This window comes from Copadichromis virginalis, linkage group LG8 (assembly GCF_057382275.1).
Source record: "Copadichromis virginalis isolate Kocher_CV1m ecotype Utaka linkage group LG8, C_Virginalis_male_GT1.1, whole genome shotgun sequence".
Lineage (NCBI taxonomy): Eukaryota > Metazoa > Chordata > Actinopteri > Cichliformes > Cichlidae > Copadichromis > Copadichromis virginalis.
In genome coordinates, this window is record NC_140625.1 from 26,878,224 (window position 1) to 26,898,698 (window position 20,475).

A 20,475-nucleotide genomic window follows, 5' to 3' on the forward strand; every position below is an offset into this window, starting at 1 on the left:
TGAGGTTTTCTTCCTGCTAAAAGGGAGTTTTTCCTTCCCCCTTTTGCCAAGTGCTTGCTCACAGGAGGTCATCTGATTGTTCGAGTTTCCTCTGTATTATTGTAGCGTCTGTTGGCTGTGGCTGTTGTTGTGATTTGGTGCATTATAAATAAAAAAAAGCTTAAAGATTCTCAAATATTTGGTGGAAAAAGAAGCATGTGCACTGCAGGCCTATCTGACTAACGGACAAGTGCTGAACAAAGTTTCTCACAGCACCTGCACACACAAACACATCCACACAGAAGAAGTTTGTCAAACCACATTGGCAGAATTACAGCTAAACTAACCCTGACAGACTTGGATTAGGTACTTTGCCAAACGGCACATGGGCAATTGATATAATGGAGATAACTCATCAGCTGCCAGCTTAGCGAGACATCAAACAATAAAAAAAATGGCAACCGTTATAACAGCTAGCTTTAAGACAAAGCAAAGCAGAGGCTTTAAAGTGAGAGAAAATAAGACTTGTAATATAATCTGAAACCATACGTTTGGGCTTATACCTTCTCTGTTGCTGTCATCAAGTTGCCAAAAAATTTAAGCATATATCCAGTTAATGTTCAACCAAGCAATAAGTTAAAAAAATTGTGTCAATATTATTCACTTTACTTCACAATCTGCTCTCCTATAGGTCTCCTTCCAGTGGTGGAGGGAAAATGTCCCAATATGGCTTTTAGTAGTGATGGCATGTTGAGCTGAGTCTGCTCAGATTCTAGAATTGTATCTTTAATGAGAAAGTGGAGGACTCGGGTCAATGACCTGGAACTCATCCAAATACAGTACAAAAGGTGCACCAGTACCTTCCTGCGTCCATCTCCTCACTATGTGCTTGAAAGCTTAACCTCCTAGGACCTGGCGTCCACATATGTGGAGATCACATTTTGGGTTACTTAGACCAAAATACTCAATTTTGCTCTACAAGGGCCTGATATCCACTTACGAGGACAGCATACTGCTACTGTTCTATCAAAATTTTAAATGAATATCCTCATATGTGGCTCTCATTTTTCTTAGAAACTAAAATTAGGTAAAAAAAATAAATCTGCTAATTCTTTGTTTTTACATTTATCAGGCCCCAATCAGCCCAAATATCAAAGAGAAATTAAAAATGCATGCCGTGGAAGAGTTCGGGTCTTAGGAGGTTAAGAAATACATTTGAATATACTCGACGTATTTGAGCGCACATTCGCCTGTGTGCGCGGGGGAGGTGGTGTTTGTGCGTGCATTCATATCTGCAAACAAAGTTCTGAAGCTGGACTCAATTTCCTCCTTAGTCTGTCTTTAATAAACTCTCATACACATGTATGGCTGAAACTCAAGCCAAACAAAGTGTAGAGCTAACAGATGGGACACAATGATGTCCACTGTACGTGAGACCTTTAAATGTCTTCTCTCTTCTCCGCCTTTGCCGGAGTTCACTTTGTTTGTGTGGCAAAGGAGTAGGAAGGGAAGACTGGAATATTTGTGGCCCGACAACAAAAGCGCTGGAATGCCTTTTTCTCAACTGGTTAACGCTGCCCACCGGTCACAGGCCACTTCTTTCCTCTTCCCCTTCCTCAAGTCTCTTTCCAACGTCTCTGTCAGTTTTTTTTAATCGTTCCTTCTTCTCTCTGTCTCTTTACATCATTACAAATATATAAAGTTTCTGGGCAGATGGCACAAACTGCATTTAACATCAACACTGTGCACTAACGCTCCACCACCACTACCACATGCTGTGATAAACACTCAGTATAGAAAAATATAAGCCAGCATGTTCTTGCATGTACTCCCTCAGAGCTTATGCAACAAAATGACCTACTTTCTATCCAATCAACATTTAATGTACAGTGCTTCTTATCCATGCTGAAGGCGTATTCATTAAACTTGTAAAGCAGCAGTAGCTCAGATGTTTTGGTCCTTAGCTTGAGGTGAAAGACATCACAAGGTATATGTTATCTTTATCTATAGTCCCATATAGCTGAACCGTGACAGCGAGACCAAACACAGGCAGGGCAACGTTAGCCAGAGAAGCAAAATGATCTGTCTGGTGTGGCTGAGCGTGTTTTCTGGCACCACAGGGACAGGCTGGACTGTATACTACATATATAACATGACGGGGGGGCCAAAATGTTTGGGCAGGATCTTGTGCCTGCTGCACCTGTTACGTGACTCAACTGACACCACTTTCGGAAACATTAACAAGTGGGGAGGGGGCACTGATTTTTTTAAGGGAAAAGAACTAAATCCACCCATTTAATAAACATGAGGGAAATGTGAACTGGGGTTTGGTGCTTAATGGAGTATAAAGTATTCATAAAACAGCCATTAAATCAAATGTGTGCAATTACTTGAAACTATTAATTTCATTTTACCTTCATTTAAACAAGCGGTGACAACTTGTTTTAGTTCTTTCATAGGGAAACAGATGCAGCAATTTCAACAAGCTTAAAAGTCAACATTTGGCATGACTACATTTAATCTTCATCAAAGCTTAAACTCTCTTAAGCAAGATTTCTTGTCATTTGTTTAAATAGTCTTCAGGTATAGTTTTCCAGGCTTCTCGAAGGGCTTTCAAAGTTCTTCTTTGGAACTTTGGGTCTTCGTTAGCAGCTTTTGATCCCTCTAAATACAAACTGCTTCAAATATTGCACAATGACAGTTTATAATTCAATTGATTTTGACAAGATCTCCAACAAAACTTGCTGAAATTCTGCCCCAAACCAAGACAAAGCCTCCATCGTGTTTTACAGACGGCTGTAGACGTTGTATTTCTTTCCTGGACTTTCTCTGTGCATATTATTGATGATTTGATCCAAAAAATTTCAGATTTGATTTAATCACCCTATAAGACCTGTTTTCACCTGTTTCAGTTCAGTTATTAAGTAATTTTGTTCCAAATTTCCTTCCAATTCAGAGATGTGACTTTCGATGAGGTTTCGTTCAACAGCAGGTGGATCAACTGAAGGACTAGATGCATCTTTCCTGTTTCTTAGGGACATGCCTTTTAGCTACTGTTCATCTGCTGTAGATATTTTGAGGCCTTTTACACCTTCTGTTATCTTCCACATATCCAGGTTTGTCAAAAAAACAAAAACATCCCAGCCAATGTCCAAAAGAAATCTTTGAAAGACTTTCAAAAATCCTAGAAAACTATTGTTCAAGACCACTTAAAAAATTACAAGAGGGTCTGGCTCCTTGGAAACAAAACATAAAGAAAAGGGGGGTGGCTCAAGATTTTTACAAAGTAGACAAATTAGAGTAATTAATGACTTTTATTAGTGGAGTAGTTCTGGCCCCCTCGGCTGGTTTTTGACACGTGACAGACTGTTTACACATAATGCTATTTTGGAAAAAGCTGCACGACCATGTTCGTTATTTTGAGTGTGCAAAACCTCAGGACTCCACTAACCTGTCTGTTATATGGATGCATTAAAATGTCAACATTTAAAGAAACTTGTATTCCTGTCAGATTTGCTGCCGCTGCGGTGTATGGAAACACAAGCTCCCCGTGAATCCTGTGAACTTAGAAAAATGTTTCCAGCTTGGGTTGCTAAAAGAACTGCCTCATTGTTACTTTGAAACTAGATAGCAGTCGATACAATCAGATCTGTTTCACACCAGGAAGTACAGTTGGCTGTCTGACAGGAGCTGTTGCAGTGACAAGCAATTCAAAGAGCCTGGTGAAGACTTAGTGTTGCAGTATGTGATCTGAATGGAACAACGGCATGTGGCTGCAATCATGGCTTACAAAGTGGGAGGAATATAAAAGAGAAGTCAGTTCTGTAGCCGATTAAAGTGCACTGTCTGTGCAGTGAGCTGCTGCCTATTTTACATGAATCTAACGTCATTTTTTTCAATGACAGTGTGACACGATAGCAAAACAAGTCAATGTAAACATGTTTGAGGAGTCCCTCAAAAGCATTTGCAAATGAAGTTTTGGTTCATTTATTGTTAAAATGTTGAGATTGTGCAGGACTTAAAGCTACAGAATTGAATCTATTTTTGGCTTTCTTCTTCTGATGCAGCTTTTATTCCCCCCGAAGAAAATGTTAAAACAATTATGATATGAGATCCAGATTTTCATTTTGCGATAGCTGGTCGATTAAAACAAGCTATCAGAACTGTGGATTGTGTTTAGCTCTGCTTTGTTTCGTACCGTGCAACCTCAGGCTAGCACCTCTGCACTTTTACATTTCTATTGTTTTGAATTTTAAATCAGAGGTTAAAGCAACTGTGTGATTACAGACACATTTGGATATCAGAAACCGCTGCTCTGCTGGGATTTTCCCACACAACCATCCCTACCCAGTACGCAGCGGTTCTATGGGCAAAAACGCCTCGTTAATGCCAGAGTTCAGAGGACTGCTTCAAGGTGATAAGCAACAGCACCATAATTAGGCAATAATCAGATGCTCGTCTGCATACCTCAGTTGCAGAAGAGCGTCTGCTCATTTGAGTTACTGCTGCATCTCTAAAGACACCTCAAGGTGACAGCAAGGCAACAGTAACTCAAATAGCCACTCATTACAGCCAAGATATGCAGGATACGCCCAAAATGTTGAAACAGATGGGCTACAGCACCAGTAGACCACACCGACTGCCACGCCTGTCAGCTGAGGAAACTGAGTCACTAAATCTCAATCATACAGAGCACCTTTAGGATGTAGTCAAACAGGAGATTTACATTACAGACCTGCAGGAAATGTGACATGCTGTCATGTCGATACGGCCCAAAATCTCTCAGGACTGTTGAATCTATGCCATGAGGAATTAAGGGCAAAACGGGCTCACACTCAATACTAAGTATAGTATACCTAATGAAATGGCTAGTGAGTGTATGTGAACAAGGCTCTCCCTCTCTCGTCACTTCTTTCTCCCCGTGCTGCTCGAAGTGGGAAATATACTCCCGGTGTGTCTTTCGTCTGGTCTGTTTATTTTGCGTTTGGGCCACACAGCAAGTATTTCAGAGGGTGAGCGAGTGCATCTCGGTGAGTGCAGGCTTCTCTGGACTTTTAACTAGAGCACCTTCATATATGAAGATTAAAAGTCTAGCACTGAAGTGGGGCCAACAAACAAAGGACAGGATGGTGCTGAGTACTATTTCCTTCCCTGTTGTGCCATTGTGCCAGTTATCTTCAATGTCTACAACAAAGCAGTACAAATCATGTAATGAAAAGAATGCAGTTGAAAGACAATCTAAACAGGCTGTGTTGGTAAAATATATTTAATATATATTTCACGTTATCTTTTTTTCTGTGCAGCACCAATAAACTACAGTTCAAATACAAACGCGGCCCTCAGGGGTAGCTACGTTACACCACAAAACCTTTCTAATCTTTACCAATTGCGGTTTGCACTTTTCCGCTTTGACCCCAAGCAGAGCTCGCCTTTAATACAGATGTTGGCGTGATCACAAAGAAATGAATGAAATAAGTATCAGGAGACCTGCAAAAGAGGAACATTTTGTGCTTTGCAGAAAAGAGGCAAAAACCACTTCCTGTGAGTGAATGAGAGAGCCGTCCTAAAAACCACACAGTTTCATAAAAATACCACACACGCTACCTCGATAATGCTGCAGCCTAACATTATAGCTGCCCCTTGTTTACAACACAATAAACCCATATGCTGGAAAGCAAAGAGCACTTGCGCTGCACAAAAAGAAAGAAAGAAAAAAAACCACAATAAGATAACAGTGTCATGTCTCTACTGCTTCACTGACACCCAGCCATGTTTCCAGCCAAAACGCAGGTAAACCCGCACCTGGTATTAGTCAGTGTCATTATTCAGTTATTGTTTCCATTGTTTCTGGAAATATCAAATGAATCCCTTGCTTCCTTGCAGAATAAAACTGCACTAAATTGACGCTACTCTATTCTGTCCAATCGTCCTAGAGTCTCGAGGCAGGTTATTAAGTTACTTTATTGATCACCAATGTGGAGGGGGAAAAAAGCTCATTCAAATGTCACAGAAAAGGAGACAGCATTAATACAGAGACAGCCTGAACGCTCATCTGTCTGACTGAAATGGTTTCAGTTTAAATGTCACTGTGTCTCTCTTCTACGCAGCTTTGACTGTCATACAGTTTATGTCTTCCCGTTAGTGGCAGCAAAGGCCTGAATGGCCATCTGACGAATTCAATTCAATCAAAGTGAAACTGCTGCTTGGTACGCGAGTTGTCCAAAAGCGAACGCTGGGATTACCCAGGGAGGTGGTGAGTCAAACTGTCAAAGAAAAAAAGCAATTCAGCCACTGGCTTTCAGCCCACTCACACTTTGCCTATCCTGCTTTACACATCCCCAGGTACATCCTGTCTGCAGATAAGCAAAGCTCACAGATTATCTTTGCGTGAATCGGAATGCGTCCCATTTGTTTTATCAGCGACTGTGAGCTTGTGGATGCTCATTTGATTATGCTTGCTCTTGTTTATGATTGTAGCTGTGAATGCATTCCCAGGTGGATGTGTGTGTGCGTCTGTTTGCAAGTGTGTGCCAGAGCGAGAAGGTGATTCCCCTGACGGTCACGACAGATGGGGAGGGAGTGGATCTGCTCGTTCTCTCTGCCACCTGAGAGCCACGAGGGTATACAGAGGCGATGCCCGACGCTCAATCCGCTGACAGAGATTGCTTTGTTTTGATTTAGTCGCTCGGCGCAGCACAACAGAAAAGTCAACTGACTATAATTAGAAAAGGATTATATTGTGGTTTCTGGTTTAATAGCAATTAGCAAACTACAAAACACTCAGACGCCAAGCGTTTCATTTTTAGTCAGTACTACAATTCATAAACTGCGGTAGGCTCTGTCAACTACAGATATTTATCTTGCTGTTACAGAGTTTATCTGTGTGTTATGGGTAATCTGTGTTCTCACACAGCCAGCAAACCTGACCATTTGAGTCAAGAACTTTTATTCAAGTTTATGTCAGAAGGCAGGCCCATTTTAGAAAGGGTTTTTTTATGTATCTAAAATGCACTTGATATGTTTGCACTGATACCTACTATAATGTGCGTCACGTCATCATTCTGTTTCTAATCAAAATGCAATTGAAATACATAATCTCAGTACCACACCTAAATATCAGTTCCACCCTTTTTAGTCAGAAGTAATGACGCAGAAGTAATAACGCCCTATATTTGACACATTTTAAGCTATTAGAAAGATTTCTAACCATTTCTTCCAAGTAGAGGAGTTTGAGCATCTCTGGATCTTGCTCACAAGTGAGGCAAGACTTGAGCAGTAGATTGACACGACACAACAATAACGCAGACTGTGTATCAGTCTGTTGCGGTGAAGAGCAGGAAGGCAAAGCTGCAGATTTACCAGATGATCTGCGTTCCTATCCTCACCTACTCTTGAGAAAGCTCATTTCTGCTGTGATCTCATTCTATCAGTCTGTACCTAAAGGGTGTCTAGGCTCTGCCTGAGAGACAGAGGAAAGAGCTTAGTCATTCAAGAGGGCCTCAGAGAGCCACTATTTGAAGGTGGTTCAGGCACCTAACCAGGTGTCTTCTAGGTGAGGTATTTTAGGCGTTTCTGCTACTGGGTATCTCTGCCTGGACTATTGCCCCTTATAAAACAGATGACGGCAGATCATGGATAGTTGGATGAATGGATGGATGGATTGATTGTTACAAAAACTACTATTTCTGTCACTAAAACAAATTTTAAAGTGTGATGCAGGCTAATGGACTCAGCTTTGAGTACAATAAAATCCAACCGAAAATGACCATTTTATGTCCTATTCACTATGTAACTATACCTTTAAAAACTAGTAGGAGGTGGGGTAACTTTCCCACTGTATGTAGTAAATTCAAACAATGTGATATCAAAAAGAGGAAGAACTTCAAAGCAACTAACAATACACACAGAATTAGAGAACTATAGAAATGGGGAAGCAGCAGTTGACAACTTTCTAATAATTATGATGCTAGTTAGCTCTTTGACGTAGCCAGATGCTATCACACAACTTTTACATTTTTTTGGGTACAAAGGAAACAAAAGTGTTCAGATCAATGTAAGTGTGTAGGAGTGCTCCCACACTAAACAATCAACAACGTGGCATCGTAGCAATGTGCAGTTAGGTTTCAAAAGAGAAGCACATCCATCTGTGGCACCCACCATCATACAGTCAAACCTGGATGATTCAGCTATATAGATAGTACAATCTCCAAAAATATTCAAACTTCTCCTACTTTTCCCTACCTTATTTAAAATTTCATTCAGCATTTTTTAACAATTTTAATTCAATGCGTTCAGCTGCTGTAGATGATTGGACCCTGAATTTCTCTGCTTCATATCTACCCTTTATCTACAGTATGAATGCTTTTATACAGTGCAGAGGAGCATGTTCCTGCCATTATCCCAAATGTCAAAATGAAATTTGGCTCTGCAAAGTGATGACAGTAATCAGCCAAAGTAAGTAAAGATATAGATCCATGCGTCAGTGCCCAAAGCCGCCCTCCGATTGTGACCGACTGAGTTATAAATCCTCAGAAAAACAATGGACCTAATAACACCATATCGGTTCCACATGTCAGAGTCTCTATGTTAATCTCTGATTTATATCAAATCTGTAATTCAAGCTTGTCAACTTCAAGTTCTGACCTGGGACCACCTGCATTTGGAGAATTAGCTAAAGAAATAAAAGCTTGGAAATGTCAGCAGCCTCCAGCTCTCATTCTAATGCATTTATTTAATCAACGTTAGATATGCGGTTACTCTCACTTTCCGATTGTAGACACAGGCTGTTAACATTTATTAGGTTGCAGCTCAAAGCTTGATTGTTTCCTACTCCTCAGCCAACAGAAGTCATTACATATGAATCTTTCACTTTTACTTCTTCTGTATCAGACTCAAAACCTGATTAGGATTCAGCAGACTTCTTCCAATTACTCCATCAACCAGGGTGGTGTTAGACAGTGAGAACATGCATAAAGCAAGAAAGAGATCATCAGTCATCAGGAACGCCGCTTTGAATCAAAGACACGACTCGTCAATGAGGCACAGCATGTTAACATGTAGCAGTTATGATAAAAGGCAAAAATCCAACACGGTGCAAGACACCACTCTTGGAGAAAATCGTTGACTGTTGCAATTTCAGGAATGTAAACTGTCAGACGATACGCTGACCCGCTGCCAGCAGACAAAAAAGAAAAGCTGGCCCAGAAAATGTGTTGCAGAACAAGGTTAATTCCACCATGTCCACATTTACTGTCTTGTCAAGACTGAGTGATTCCTCAACCCTCCACAACCCTACAGGGATGTTGCACCAGTTGAGAATGTGTTTGCATAGCACGCATAATGCACTGCCCAAACACACTGTTATTGTTCTCAAAGTGTAGTTTCCTTCATTTGCCACACTGAAAAAGCTGCATACACAGGAAACAGCATATGTAAGAATCATTAAGCACATGCAAAATGCAAAACTATCTAGCATGCGATTTCCTTTGTAAATGAAGTCTGGAGCTTGTTCATACAACACATGTGACCCTTGAGGTGCTTAGGTGGCAAAGAGAATCAGGTTTGCTAACATAGCTCGTCTGGAAAGATGAGGAAACGCTCTGGATAGATTATTTTTGATCGTTTTCCAATGTTCTGGACATTCTTGACAGGTGGAAACCATGGGAACCTGACAAACATGTCAGTGCCAGTCAATAAGTGTACAGTTCATATGTACTATATATACAGAAGTCTCCCGAAAAACAACCATAAAAAAAACCCCATCAACTCTGTACCTGTGGAAATGAGACACTGTGTTCCAGTGGAAAAGTAACACCAACCACCAACCAGGCTTTTCACTGTCAATATATCACAGTACCATCACACTAACAGATCCCATTGACGAAGTCTGACAGTTAATACAAGCCGCCAGCGTTGTACACAAAGCCATGCAAACTTTTTCTTACCTTGGTTGTCAGCTGCCTTCACTTCAGTGCCCTTTCTTTAGATTTGAATACAGCTTTTATCCCAACACAGGTCTTCGCAGACTCTGCAATCAGAAGAGACAATCTGTGATTCTTCGTGTCTTTGCCAACAAAAGCAAAACATTCACCAGGCCAAAAGTTCCAGGGAGTGAAAAGGCTTTCAGAGGAATCCTGTGAGCCAAATCCTACAGATAGCCACAACTCAAGCACAAGCAAATCCACATGGCCACTGAAGCATGCATGTACTGCTAAGTCAGGGATGACATGGGAGGAGTCTGGGAGTTCAAGAGAGGAAAATCCCCAAAGGAGGCGCAAGGTTTTCTTGTCTATCAAAACCAATTTTAGATCTTCATGTGACCAGCTTACCACTAAAAAGCTTAGCAATCTAATCCTTCAACCAAATGAATTGTCTAATTCGAGGCTTTGGTCAAAGGCATCAAAGCGCCGTTATAGCATGAATGTTGCCGAACTTTCAAAGGGGCAGGTATATGGAGTATACAGCTCTCCAGTACACTATGCAGATATTCGCTTTACTGTCTGCTTGGCTTCATTACACTTTGTACAAAAAGACCTTTCAATATTAACACCTATTACTGTACATAAACGAAAGACCCCAGGCAATATTAACAGACATCTCGGCCAAGTTAAATATTTTAATCAGTTGCATTAGAAAAACTGAATAATTACCACTCATGCTTCAACACATACTATCAAGGTACTTGCACACTCATGGCGATGCTGATGAACGCCAAGTAAAAAGCAAGCTGAGAGAGAGCATTCACGCTAGGCATACCTGCACTTTTTCTAAAGGCTATAAGCATAATAGAGCTGGTCTTTATATATGACCACTAAAGTAAATTATATTTAACATTGAGTTGTTTTATTCTGAACAGGCCCTTTATATCAGATCAACTGAAGTGATCTGGTAGAAGCAAATTAAATAATGTTTTGTGTGTGTTTGTGTTTCGGACAACACTAACTCAGTCTGATAAAAATGCCAACTCAAAATGGCTCGATTTTATTTAGCTTATTTTTTGATCGTGAAAAAGGGGGATTGAAATGATTAATTAATACATACAGGCAGTGAATGCAAGAGTATGGGACGAACAACCACAGATAATTGAGCCTCGCAATAGCTCAGCTAGGCATGCCAGTAAATTTATGCTCACAATAGTTTCACGCACGCTCTAATCATGTATAGCCATGGCCTACCTCTCCCCATAGGCGATGCGTACAACTGTGCTGACCTCTGTATCCTCGCTCTGCATGACTTCATGCTTTCAGCTATTTAACTCCCTCCAACTCTCCAGCCTCCCACTCTATTAGCATTTAATTGTATATAAACTGCAAAAATGTTTAACACATGCCCATGTTCATAAGATGCTGTATCTCACACCCTGTGGGAGGTGGGGGGTGCAGAGGTTGGTGCCCACATTAATGTGTACTGTGTGAAAATAGAAACAAGCACAAAAAAAGTCTGTTTTACAGCATCACATGAGCGGGGCTACAGGCTAAGATGAATGCATGTGAGTTTCTGAAATTGAAGACAATAGTTCAACCAGAATGTAGTCAGAAAATATGCCAATGACATGGCAAGTTTCACAACTCCTACAAGAAGGCAAAAGGTTGGGCCTTCCTGGGGATTTATGCACAACTACATGTAGGGACGACACAGCCCGCTACTATTGTCAATGAGCTGTCCGGTACTGTCAGTTCCTCTTGTTTGATTTCCAGCCAGAAAATATCAGTCATCCTCTTTTTACAAGGATGCAGGATATGTTATAGGCTCTGCAAAGATTCACCTCAGAAATCTAAATCTGGTGGATTGTACAGCAACATTGATCCTGTGTGAGTTTGAAGTCTTCTTGTCATTGTTTTAATGGCGCCGAACCAACGCATTGCCTTTTTCCTACTGTTCTTCCAATAACGATGTCCTTTTTTAATGACTATTCTGTTCTGATGACATGTTCAAAGTTGGCGTGTCATATCTTTTGTCTTTCCAGTGACGTTGATGGCTTGATTTCTTCCAAGATTGATTTGTTGGTCCTTCTGGTGGCTGTCTATGGTTTTAATAAAATCCTTCTACAGCACCACGTACAATTTGTCGACTGTCCTGTTTTCCCCAGGAAAACTTTCCCCAACTATAGGTCCCCATGGAGAAAAAAAAAAGTGAAAATCAATGTTTTCATCGGCTAAGAAATGTCCTTAGATTTGAAGACCTTATCCAATGAGTTCGTCGTTGCCTTGCCCACTGCGATTCTCCTTTGACTTCCAAGGTAAATGAGGCCTCAGAATCATCATTGATCACAGCAAAAAGTTAAAAATAAGTAAGTATAATAGTAGTAACAATAATCTGAATACAGCTAATGTCAACAGTGCAAAACATCAGGATCCTTTTTAAGGACGCTACTGTTACGTACACACAAATACGTTCACATGCTTATATGTCAAGAGAATAACAAAGTCCGGAAAACAGATGCCTCCCGAGCGTAGTTAACAATGTGACATGTAAAGAAATACGTTCAAAGCTCTGACTGAGATATCCACACACAACTGAACACACTTGGTATCTTTACATCATAATCTTCTGTTTGGCATACTAGATATATTTCCATAGCTTGTATCATTATCTGATGACTTTCAGTCGCAGACGCACATCACCGCTGACACTTTTCCTCTTGACCTGACAGGCAGCACACATAAAATCATATCTTGCACTGAAAAGATAATGATGAAGTTATTCATTAAAAGACAGCTTGTTGGCGGCACAATCAACGGGAATGAGAAACAGAAATGGTGGCCTTTGGGTGTTAGATGTTGTCTCACAGCTGTTGCTGCTTCACAAATTAAAATATAAAGATATGCAGAGGCTACGTGGATTGATTATTCTCATTTTCATTTTATGCTGGAAACACACAAAAAACCACGGTGACAGCTAATAACTTAAAAGGTACTTTTGGCTACACTTTTTTCCCCAAAGGGTCGCTACAGCAGATGGATCTGGGTGTTTTCCTTATTGTCCAGGTTTGTGATGCAACCCACCCCCAATCTATCAGGGTTTGGGAACAGCATTAGTGTCTCCTTCCAGTGGTAGCCAATAAAATAATGGACCTAAAAACTTACACAAGACCTCACCACACCTAATCTCAGTGAACTAATTTCAGAAGCAGTTTGTTAGTGCTACCTAATGCTTGTAAAGCAGGGAGGTCTATTAAAAGGCCTTTAATTTTTAACAGAATGAACCAGAGAGGCCAAGCCTTACTACTCATGGACTGATCAAACGAAAAAAAAAAAAGGATTGTACCATCATCCAATCACGCACAACTTCACACCGGATCTCTTCGATAAATTAGCTCTAAGTTGAAGAAATGTACGTTTCTGCAACCAATACTCTTCATTTGATAAGAGTGATCGAGTTTGGCAGCCATGCATTTGATTGTTCAGTTAACCCATATGCTAACCCAGCTCTTAGGACTTGGGGAGGGATAAATATGCATCCTCACAGGTGGCAGAGAGAAGAGGTAAACCTGACAGGAAACCTACATTATAAAATCTATTTAAAAGAGAAATAAGTTGGTGTTTGTAGTTAATGATACTTTATTTTGTGCCGTACACTAGTGCTGGTATGCAAGAAGGGTCCAGACGTACCAAGCTTTAACTTATTAACAACGCTAGCAGTCATTGCAGCAAACTCTTCAGCGGCGCTTTCCTCCCCATGCGACATTTTCCATAATGCACCGTGCTGAGCTCACCAAAAATCATAAAGGATCAATCAGACTCCAAAACAGACTTAAAGCAATGAGCTGCGTTCAGGATCAACATGTTAAACATATTAGAGAATTAACAGCTATTTTTAGAGTTTTTATTAGAGTGTAGACTGGAAATCAGGGAGAGGGTAGGGGGCACACACACTGTACCCTTTACCATATAGTCAAACTGCTGAACCAGGTGAGCTACACCAGCACCCTGCTAAGCTATAGCTTGATGTAAATCAAAATGTAAACGTTATTCACACACTTGTAGGCTCATCCAACCAAGATCTCACTCTGTGAGTCTCGTTCCCTTACAAGTTCTCTTGCTACATGTAAGGAGACAGCACCTCTCCAGATTTTTGTTTTGCTATATGAAAACCCGGTGCTTTATTCTGAAAGAGTTGGAACACAAAAAGAAGATGCTATTCGGAAAGAAAATCCACAGAGCTTGAAGCTCATTGGATAACGCCTAAGTGCTAAACAAAACAAAGGACTTACATGGAGTAACGCATACTAGGAAGGCTTTATTGCACTGGAGTATTAGACAGCTCATTTCTTTATCAGCATTGATTAATCTATTTTGATAGCCAACAACCGGCTTTAGCAGTTGCACCTTTATTGCACTACTATTGTTGTGGTGTTTAAACACGGGCATAAAAATATCACCCGAGCCAAACATCATTACTTGAGTAATTTGTCTGAGCAAATAAAAGATAAGCAGGGAGCAGAGATTACAAATGGCAGTATATGAGCTTCTCATTAATATTCCTGCCTCCGATCGTGATGCACAAAAAGAACAGGTGATACAAAGAGGAGTAAAAATGCTCTTTTTCTAACTTGTCAGCCTGAGAGAGACTGACTTTCCTCAACAGCATAACATGTCTTCACATGAGCTTCATTCTTGTGACATGCTTTGGTGCACAGCGACACACAGCCACACCGAGAGGTCAATGTCTGATTTAAAGGTTCAGCAGATGTTCACAACAGATTACGTATGCGGCAGTTTTAAAAGCATTAAATAATATCAGCTGTTCCTTGAGGCTTTTTCCCTTCTTTCTTTTTTTTTTTTTTTTTTTTTTTCTCCCTTCTTTCTTGAGTCTCACCACATAATGAATACAACACAAGCCCCCTTCATCCCAGATGCTTGTTTGGAAGATGTTTGGAAGATGATATAGCAAATATAACTGGATTTGGGGCAGAGTTTCCATATTTTAGCAGAGACTACAACTGATGCTTTTAGGATGAGTAAACCCAGTGATACTATGCTAGGATGTTTTTGTTGAATCTGCAAATGTGAGAGATTTGGTGGCATTTCTGTCTACACTTAGCCACTTTATTAGGTGCACCTTGAGTCACATAATGATATAATATTTTCAGCATAATATCTCCTGTAGCCTCAGTCTCTTACTCTTAGCTGTTAGAAGTAGCACCTGGTGTGGACAACATGTCGGGTATTCAGGATGCTCGGTTCGCTTCGGTTGCAGAAGAGCATATTTGAGCTGCTGTTGCCTGTCAGCATGAAGCAGTCTGACCATTTTCCACTAACCGCTGATATCAACAAGGCAGTTTCATCCAGAAAACTTCAATTTACTGCATATTTTCTCTTTTGAAACTGCAGTAAATCAGCAGTTTCAGAAATACTAAGATCAGTCCATCTGGCAACCATGCAACATTCAAAGTCACATAATTAATTTTTACTCCCAATTCTAAGAACTTCTGTTTAAGATTCAGCAGGTCATCTTGACCATGTCTACATGCCTGAATGCGTTGAGTTGCTGCCAAGTGACTGGCTCATAAGAAATTTGTGTTAACAAGGAGATGAACAGATGTCACTAATGAAGTTCCCAATGAGTGTATGCAAAGGTAAGTACTCAGAACAGTAATGGGGATTGTAGGAATTCCTCTCCCAGTTCTATGACAATGTATGCTGGCTGTGTCCAGATGATGGCTCCACCCACCCAGGTAATAAGCTGTTTGTCCCTCTGCCTTCTCGAAGACAGTCTAGGACCAAAAAAACAAGAATCAGACTGAGGGCCATCTTCTTCCCCAGAGCTCACACCTCATGCCTAAAAAGACAGGGACATGCACTTTACAACATGTAACTGCAATGCTACCTACTGTTTATGTTTCCCTATTGGGTTTATTTATTTAATGGGTTTCTGTCTGTGTGTTCAATATCAGCTGTTTAAAGATGATAACTACCTCACAGAATTTCATTATGTGACTGAATAATGACAAAGAATCTTTAAAACCTTGGATAAACCCAGTGATATATACAGTAACAACTAGGAAGCTCTGACCCTGATTATTGTTAGAATTTTTATTTTATTTTATTTTCCAGAAGAAAAGCAAAATGGCTCATGTTAAAAAAAAAATTTAAAAAAAAAAAAGTGTCACACAACATCAAGAAAACTCGATTCACTTTTGCCCTGACCGAAAAATAAAATGCCATTACTTTCTGCTCTTCAATCAGAAGTCCATCAGAAAAGCAGGTGATGGAAAAGGGAGCGAGTACGAGTCTGTTTGTTTGCTCTGCAATCATTCTGAGACCGCATAAAAGGATATTTACTAACAGGCTGTTACGTTTTCTTGCAAAGCTGTTTCAGCTTTAAGTATCGTTCCATTTTCTCGTCATGAGCTTTTCAGTCTTCGAGTTTAAAAAAAAAAAAAAAAAAAAATCAGTATGCCGGTCCTGCAAACCAATATTTTGCAAGCACAGTGTGATGCTTATCTTCACAATAATAAAAGAAGATGACAGCTTCTGTGAGGACTGTTAATCCTTTTAGATAAATCTCAGCTTTAGTACCAAGCCATTTATCCAAAGCTTGACATTTTAAAATGCATCAAGTTCTTCCACATGAAAATAGAACAGGACGGCGCACTGAAGGGAAGACTACTGTTCCCAATGATCAATTTGTAACCATGGAAACAGTAAATGGCCAGTCAAAATCAACCACACTCACACATTGCATGTCAATGTAAATGCACAATATGGAGGCCGCTTTGCCTACAAGCCGGTAGCCCTTTTTTTTTTTAAGTAAAAAAACAAAAACAAACAGCTATAATAAAGACATTTAATGCAAATGCATGAAGTGCTGCACACTGCTGTATGCTGAGTATGAAGAAAGCAAGCAAACAGCAGTGAAGGTAATACAAAGTACAGTCTATAAACAGTGTAACCTGTATATTGTGGCCAAACTGAGCAGGTTGTTTGGCTTTTTTGCTCCACAATTGTGACGTCACGTAAGTGCTTTGGAATTACAACATTATCCGTGTTGTTTCCTGTGGGAGCAGGCCTCATTGTGAGGTGCTGGTAATGATAAGCGGCTATTGGTCACTTTTTGCTGTTTTAACAAACAGTTATTTTCAGTTTTTTAAAAAAAACCCGCAAACATTTTATTGCATTTTATTGGCAAAATAATTAACTAGAATAAAGAGAAAATAACTGACCCTGTGCTCCTTACAGCACACATATGAATAAACGTTATTGTTTCCTTTCGGGGATTTCCTGTTAAAATGAATTCTGAGGGGACCCAGGCTGCTGTTTTGGAAAGCTGCTGTCATGCATTTATAACTAATGCTTCCTAAAAGAAGTCGGCTAAATGCTGTCAATGCCAGAGAATAGCCTCAAAAGGAAATGTTGCAGGCTCTCCCTCTTTGCCAAACCACCCGCTGAATCACGTCCATATGTTTGCACAGTATGCAAATCACGCAGAGTTACTTAAATGTAAATTAGAGTGAATGCATGCCTCCATCTGTGTGTGTGTGCATTCAAGAGCCCCTCTTTCCAAACCCGTTGACCCGGTCTAACATCAGCATCTATAGAACTCCACACATGCATCTGATGGTCCTTTATTTTGACTTTGTTGCAATATTTATTCCGCTAACGCTCATTCCAGCTCTAATCCGATTCATTGTTCCTCCGCGGCTCTGTCTACAGAGTTAAGTCAATTCCACATGGAATTAATCCAGTGTGCTTTACTTTTGGAACACTCTGTTGGTTTGCGTAGTTTAAAAGCTTAGCTGTTACGTATGGGCTTGAACACGCACTCTCACTCACAAACACACAGTGCTGTAACAGAGCCAATGAGGAGATTGATCAGCTGGGTTGCGTCCAAATTAAAGGCAGTCCTCTGCAGCCATGCCAGGCATAATAACTTTCTCCTCCCTTTGCACTTTTCTTTGGCTGGAATAGTGGGAGAGTTGGGGGGGGTGCATGCGAGACAAAGTAAGATAAAGAAGGAAAGAGAAGCAATTGGATAAAGTCTTGACACCCATCTTAGAAAAAGAAATGCCTGGCTCTTAGATGTCTGACCCATTTTCAGCTTTCGCTCTCTCTTTCTCTCTAATTTCCTTCCTTTCTCTAATCTAGAGTAAAGAAGCTCTGGGACTCTGATTCACTGAAGCAGCAGTGTGCCGCAGGACCAAAGCCAGCACAGACAAACACGTATACGTGATCTAGAGTATAGCACCAGACCATGCTCTGCTTCAACTGCTGACAGTTTTATATCCTTTGAGTGGCCTTTTATGGGGATGTGTGTACCCTATGCACGGCAGGCGCATGTACTGTATGAGCTCATCAGTATGCATGGCGAGAGGCCTTTGTTCCCAAAGAAACGGTTCAATAATCAATTATTCACTCGCTGGAAATACACTGGTGCTCATTTCTAATAATAAAATCTGTTGGCACAACAGTTGGATGCAAAAACAAAATACATATTTATTGCATTTCTGAAGCACACAATCGACTCACATTAGGCCAAAACGATGAACATACAGTATGGCATTAAATAGAGTGATAAGACATAATGGCGCCCTCCCACCAGTTGTTTTAATGCATATTACTTTCACATTATATAGTGTTTTCTGTATTTCAGTTTTTCGAGTGCACTACGCTTACTACATAACTTTTTCTGCATATTTCGCAGTTGCTTCGAGTTAGTTTTAAAGGTACAGTTTCCCCAAATTAGTAAAAAATAAAAGGATAGGTGGGAGAGATGTTATTTTTTTTAAAAGTAACATTTATCTAGAGCTGGGCGATATGAGATTTTTTCATATTACGATATGTTTTTTTCATTTCAGGCGATAACGATATCTATCACGATATAAGCCAAATAACTATATTTGTAAGATTTAAATGTGCCGTTGCTCACAAGTAAAATGTGAAATAATCAGCAGCTTGTTTTTAAATATTTATTTCCCATAATAAGTTCAACAGGGTAGATGTACTTAAGGAACATGAGACTTTTTCAGATAAATAAAGGCAAATATTGCAAACTACACAAAAGGCAGCCGCTAAAGCGTTTAAGTTTCAAAATAGAACAAATGAAACAGACTAAATTGTCAATTCCACTTAGAAACAAAATATTAATTCTAAAAATAAATCTTAGTTTGTTTTACAGAAGAACAGACAAAACTGACTAACTTTTGTCAATATCAAATAAACTGAGAACTAAAAGGAAATTCTCAATCTCTCCTTGTTGTATAGCTGAGCTTTTCAAACAGTTTTAACAGTTACTTTAGTCTGACAAAAGCCGAATGACGAATTAGCGCTTCCAGTCAGAGACTGAGGCTACGTCCACACGTACACGGGTATCTTTGAAAACGGAGATTTTCCGTTTTCGTTTTAAAAAATAATCCCGTCCACACATAAAGGCAGAAATGAAGGAAAACGCTGCTATGAACATGCCAAAGCAGCAGGTGGCGCTAGATTCCTAACCGTGCAGAAATGTTGGCCAATCAGAAGTCTAGAAGCCTCGGTGGGAAAAAGTAAACAAAGCTGGGGCATAGAAGCAGAACCGAGTCGTATGTGTGGAGGGACAGTAACTGTGTGTATATGTAAGCATTTAAACACTGCAGAGAGTAGAATTAACAGTATTGTAGAAATTCATTTCACCGAAACAATAACGTGGCGCAGTGTGACGCATGCACCAGTTTATTGTATTTCCAGACTTGCTTTCGGCACAATTTACAGTGCACGCTACTCTGTTTTTTGTCAGACTTGAAATAGCCGAAATACCTTCACACTACGGAACTTCTATGGCTCTTCCCTTCGAGAATCTCTCCGGCGTTGGAACCATCATCTGTTTTCTCTTCGGTCACGCTCGGTTGATTTTTCTAGTCGACACACACATTTCCTCCATTATGCGCTGGCTCCATTACCCGCTGGCTGCTTCCCAAACAAACACACGTGCGGCTTGGCACTTGTGCTGTACGTAACAAGTCACGCGACGTGACGCTGCGGCTGTGATTGGTTCGGCTCTGCGCTACTGAATTTGGATCGGCTGACCTTTTTTTTTTTTTTTTCTTTTTTTTTTTTTTTTTTTTTTTTTTTTTTTTTAAGAGAACAAGAGCGGCGAGGTCTATCGCGATAGCTTAATTTCTCTATCGAGTAAAAGTTATATCGCGATACATATCGTTATCGTTCTATCGCCCAGCTCTACATTTATCAGAGGTTACAGTTACTACATTTCATTAACCATCCATTGTTTGTGGCTGAAGTCTGATAGACGGTAAGAGCAGAGTGAGACTGTCTTGATCAAGATAAGATCGCAAACACTAACAAAGGATGGGCTGCATGCTGCATCATTTCCTGTGAACCCCTTGTTTACGTGAAGTTAATCTGAATCCTGTGCAGGCAAAACAGATTCTTCCGCTAATGACAAAAGAGGCTAAATAAAATAAAAGTGCGTAGCCTGATCTTTTTGTTTAGGAATTTGGCTGCTATTTAAAAACTGCACATTTAAAATGATGCTTGCAAATCATTGTAAAAACGCCCGGTG

The 20,475-nt window shown here is 40.2% G+C and overlaps 1 protein-coding gene across 1 annotated transcript in view; it reads right to left on the reverse strand.

Annotated features, from left to right (window-relative positions):
- Positions 1-20,475, reverse strand: part of thrab (thyroid hormone receptor alpha b) — a 171,753-nt gene that overhangs the window by 135,681 nt on the left and 15,597 nt on the right. Inside the window, exon 2 of the mRNA XM_085466833.1 lies at positions 9,924-10,006. The gene's annotated coding sequence lies outside the window, so the exon portion shown is untranslated. The remainder of the gene's footprint in view (positions 1-9,923; positions 10,007-20,475) is intronic.